Source organism: Benincasa hispida, unplaced genomic scaffold, assembly GCF_027475165.1.
Source record: "Benincasa hispida cultivar pf3 unplaced genomic scaffold, pf3_genome.v1.1 HicScf14, whole genome shotgun sequence".
Lineage (NCBI taxonomy): Eukaryota > Viridiplantae > Streptophyta > Magnoliopsida > Cucurbitales > Cucurbitaceae > Benincasa > Benincasa hispida.
Genome location: NW_028325742.1, coordinates 75,595 through 81,111, shown reverse-complemented (window position 1 = coordinate 81,111; position 5,517 = coordinate 75,595). Strand labels below are relative to the sequence as shown.

The window sequence follows — 5,517 nt, the reverse complement described above, 5'->3', positions numbered from 1 at the left end:
ACCATTTCGTTTTTGGTTTTTAGTTTTTGAAAATTAATTTTATTTTCCCCTTTTTACAATGATTTATGTTTTTCTTAAGTATAATGGTTAAATTATAAGTCAAATTCAGAAAAAAATAAATAAATAAAACAAGTTTTTAAGAATTACTTTTTTTTAGTTTTCAAAATTTGACTTGATTTTTCAAATCATCGATAAAATATAGATAACAAATGAAGAAATTCGGGATAGAAGTAGTGTATATAGACTTGACTTTCAAAAACAAATTATCAAATCGTGCCTAAATAGTTACTAAATGGACTAAGTTATATATACTAGTTGAATTCATGTTCTAAACACCAGTAAGGGACGGTTGGGTTCAAGGTTTTAAAGATGCCCAACAATTAAGTATGCCTAGGAATAAAAAAGCTTGAGAATAAGATTGCTAGGAATTAAGGATGACTGTGTTTGGTTGTACATGTGAATGTTATCGAAATTTTGTGGTAACAAATTAGGTTTGAATTTTATTTATAAAATTAGTCATGGAGACCTCCATAAAATTTTGATAGATTAATTGATAAGCAATAAATTCAATTCAAAGTTTTGAGCAAAATTGACTAATCAATTATCAAATAGTAATATTGATTAAATTATTAATTACAAATATTTGTAAAATGAGTTGTTTATAATTAAAGTTACTTGATTACATAATTTGATGTATCAAATTGATGAATTTATATTATATGATGTATTAATTAATAAAACAATCAAAATCAGTTTTAAAAAATAAGTATAACATTTTATGATTAAAAATAATGAAGTATAATTAATCAATGATAAACTAATTATACTTATTAGAAAATAATCTCACAAAATATTAATTATAATGATAATTAATTAACTACATATATAATTTATTAATGAATTAATAGTATTATTTCATCGGTTTTTTATGGTTTATTATAAAATTAATTAATCAATCTAGATTAGTTGAATTCAAAATATTATAATTTAAAATTTAATATAATTTTCTAAGTTATTAATTTAATACTCATATAATAATTAATTTTAATAATATAAAATAAAAGAATAAATTTATGTATTAAAAGAGGAGAAAGAGTGAACATCAAGAAAACCCACACTTTTGATGGGTATCATCCTTTGATATAAGGAATACATGTGAATAGCTTATTCTCATGCTTAAAATTTCAAAACTTTACTGGATGTGTATCTCATATCCATTCCCACCCCTTATTTCCATCCCAATTTCCTCGATCCAAACACCCCAAAATGTTTAACCTACGTGCACGATTTTCATGGAAAGTATTAGATCTCCTTGGAGCAATTCCTGGGTTTATATATTTTCATATATAGCAATTTTACTAAAAATTTGCAAATATGATAACTTTTTAAAGATCACATTATTAGTATTTTTGTTATTACTATTTTACCCTCATGTTAATCAAACTTTTAGGTGTAAAGTTCGGAAAAAAACGTATTTGAGTTGAATTTATTAAGCTTTTTAAAAGAAATCAAATTTTTAGATATGAAATTGAATTTCTTAAACATGTTTGACAATCATTTGGTTTTTTATGTTTAAATATCAAACCTATAAACCTTCCTTCCATTTCTAAATTTCTTGATTTGTTATCTACTTTTTATTAATGTTTTCGAAAACCAAGCTAAATTTTGAAAATTAAAAAAACTAGGCTTATTTTGTAATCATTTAGGCCTCATTTAGTAATGATTTAGTTTTTGAGTTTTTGTGTTTGAGAGTTAAGTCTATACACATTACTTCCACTTCCAAATTTCTTTTTTATGTATATACTTTTTACACGTGGTTTAAAAAACTAGGCCAAATTTTGAAAACAAAAAAAATATAGTTTTTGAAAATTTGTTTGTTTTTAGAATTTGACTAAGAATTCAATCATTATACTTGAAAAGATGTAAATTGTGGCAAGAAATGAGGAGAAAATAGGCCTAAATTTAAAAACCAAAAACAAAAAATGAAATGGTTACCAAATGAAACTTTGGTTTTTTTGTTTTTGTTTTGAAAATTATACTTACAAACACCCCTATCACATCTAAATTTATTGTTTTTATTTATTTTTTATCCATGTTTTCAAACATCAAGTCAAATTTTGAAAATTAAAAATGTATTTCTGTTTTTTAAATTTGACTAAGAATTCAACTCTTCTACTTAAAAAAAATGCAACAAATTATTCTGAAACTTTAGAAAGTTGTTGAAATAAGTAAAGCATCACTGCAGTACTAAAAAAAAAAAGAAGTGAATTTATTGTAGGATAATATTTGAATAGATGACTCAAAATTTGGCCCCAAAGCGGAATATGTTCAACTTTTTCAAACTCAAGTTTTTTTTTTTTACCTTTTACATGAGTCATACCAATTACCAAAATACCACCGTGGAGTTTAAAATTATATATAGAGAGGGAATGAAAATACATTTCCAATCATTTTTCTTCTCCCACTCTGAAGAGATTGGGAGAGATAGATATAAAAAAAAAAAATTAAATTTCTTTAGTTTCCTGACATATCTGGAGATTGAAATTAGTCTCACTCGTCTCCTACTCAGTTCAATTCACTCCTATAAATAAATACCCATCATTCATCTCCTATTCAGTTCAATTCACTCTGTTTCAATTTCTAGTTTTTTTGTGTGCAAGAAATAACAACAATAATGCATCTAGATCTTCCAAATTTAAAACAAATCTACATACCTCGAAGAAGAAGATCATCCAGAGCCAAAAAGAAAGAACAACCCAAGAATGAAACTGTCATTCCCCTGTCTATGTTGGAGGTTGCAGATATTCTAATGGAGTTTTCATAAACTATTACTCATATTGAACCGAAAAAAGTTAACAAAACCCACAAAAGAAGGAAGCCAGCTTCGATGCCAACACCAATGACTAGGACTAAGAAACATAGGAAACAGAGGAAGAATAAGGCATTACAGCGCAAGTATCTGACGATTCCTGAGAAGTCGGCAACACTCAGAGATCGAATCGTGAGATGGGTGGGTATGAAATTAGACTGGTGATTCAGAAACAACTTCAAGATACTGATTTAAACAAGAACCAAGGACGTTTATCCCTACTGATAAAGAAACTGTTATTTGATTTTGCAACAGAGAAAGAGAGGAAGATGTTGAGTGAAGTGGAAAACCAAAACAAGAAAGGGATAAACGTGGTGATTTTAGATGATGTTCTTGAAGAAAGAATGATTTGTTTGAAGAAGTGGAAGATTGGAAGTGGAGATGTGTACTGTTTGACGACACAGTGGAATTCGTTGGTGGAGGAAATGGGACTGAAAAGTGGAGAGCATATTCAACTTTGGAACTTTAGAAAAGATGATGAATTTGAGGCTTATCGTCTTTGCTTCGCAATGGTGAAGTTAGTTCGTTGCTAATTTATTACGTATTTTGATGTAAGATAGGAAAGATTAGGGACTAAAACACATTATCAAGACTTAGCCGTAGAGACCAAATAAATATTTTTTTAATAGTTTAGGGACCAAAACAGATATGTGAGGCAAAAACTTAAATGCATTCATTGGTGTTCCTATCTTCTTCATTTCACAAATTGGCAAATTCTTGTTACTTCCTTTTCTAAAATATTTATGACTTTCTTTCTTTCTTTCTCTCTCTCTCTTTTTTTTTTTTTTTGTATGTGTCTTTTTGGTAAATTTTGAATTTCATCCTTTATCTATAAGATTGCCAATTTTAGCTCTAATTAACTTTGTTAAAAATATCATTTAAGTTAAAAATATCATTTGATCTCAAACTTTAATGATAATAACAATTTAGTTTTTATACTTTCAAATTTATAACAATTTAGTCTCTAAACTTTAATAAATATAAATTTTGTCATTTTAGATTAGGATTTGTAACAATTTAGTTTCTATCTTAAAAAACTAAGATTAATGAAATTTCTTACCCATTTAGATTGATAAATTAATTAAGGGTCAAGTTTTGTTCATAAATTTTAAATACGAGTCTGCTTGGCAACCAATTTATTTTTTTGTTTTCTATTTTTATTCTTGGTTTTTTTAAAAAAACAAGTTTGTTTGGTAAGTAATTGAATTTTTTGTTTTTACAATTTAAAAAATGGTTTGGAAATTGTGAAGTAATTATGAAAGCGAAAAAAAAGGGAAATCTTTAATTTATAGGATATTTGTAATACATAGTAGAATAAGAAAAAAAAATCTAAAAATATATTACATCTTTAAAATATTTGCAAATATGGATGACTTGACTAGTAAATTTTTGAATATTTTTTAATTTCCTAATCAAAAAATAAAAAAATAAAGGATATGAAAGAAAATAAAAAATAAAGGAAAGAAAATGAAAGGAAAAAGGAAGAAAATGAAAGAAACTAAAAAAAATAAAGGAAAGAAGCAAAGATCGGATAAAGAAAAGAATAAAATAAAATAAAAGAAAGTGAAGAAGCAAATACTGATGAAGAAAAGAAAGAAAATAAAAAGATTAAACAAAGAGAAGGTGTACATCAAATAAGATAAGGGAGAGCAAAATTAGAAATTAAAAAGAAATTCAAAGATTGACTAGTTAACTCATCCATATTTGCAAATATTTTAAAGATGTAATATATTTTTAGATTTTTTCTCTTATTCTACTATGTATTACAAATATCCTATAAATTAAAGACTTCTTTTTTTCGCTTTCATAATTACTTCACAATTTCCAAACCATTTTTTAAATTGTAAAAACAAAAAATTCAATTAATTACCAAACCAACTTGTTTTTAAAAAAACTAAGAAATAAAATAGAAAACAAAAAAATAAATTAGTTGCCAAGCAGACCTGTATTTATAATTTATGAACAAAACTTGACCCTTAATTAGTTTATCAATCTAAATAGGTAAGAAATTTCATTAATCTTAGTTTTTGAAGACCAAAACTAAATTGTTACAAATCCTAATCAAAAATGACAAAATTGATATTTATGAAAGTTTAGAGACTAAATTGTTATAAATTTTAAAGTATAGAAACTAAATTGTTATTATCATCAATGTTTGAGATCAAATGGTATTTTTAACAAAGTTAATTAGAGCTAAAATTGACAACCTTATATAAAAGGATGAAATTCATAATTTCCCAAAAACTCAAAAAAAAAAAAAGAAAAAAAAGCCATAAAATATTTCAGAAAAGTAAGTAACAAGAATACATTTAAGTTTTTATCTATTTTGGTCCCTAAACTTTGAATCTCGTTCTATTTTGATCTCTAAACTTTCAAACATATTTGCTTTTAGTCCCTAAACTATTAAAAAAATGTTTATTTTGATCCCTACTAAGTCTTGATCATCAATTTTAGTCCATAATCTTTCCTATGATAAATTAGTAACGTACTAGCTTAACCACACGAAGCAAAGACAATAAGCCTCAAATTCATCATCTTTTGTGAAGCTCCAAAGTTGAATATGTTCTCCACTTTTCAATCCTATTTCCTCCCCAACAAATTCCATTTAGTAGTCAAACAATATACATCTCCACTTCCAATCTTCCACT

The 5,517-nt window shown here is 25.7% G+C and overlaps 1 pseudogene; it reads left to right on the top strand.

Moving 5' to 3' along the window:
- The first annotated feature begins 2,674 nt into the window (after nt 1-2,674).
- On the top strand, nt 2,675-3,402 carry LOC150031211 (B3 domain-containing protein At2g31420-like; annotated as a pseudogene).
- Nucleotides 3,403-5,517: the final 2,115 nt, after the last annotated feature.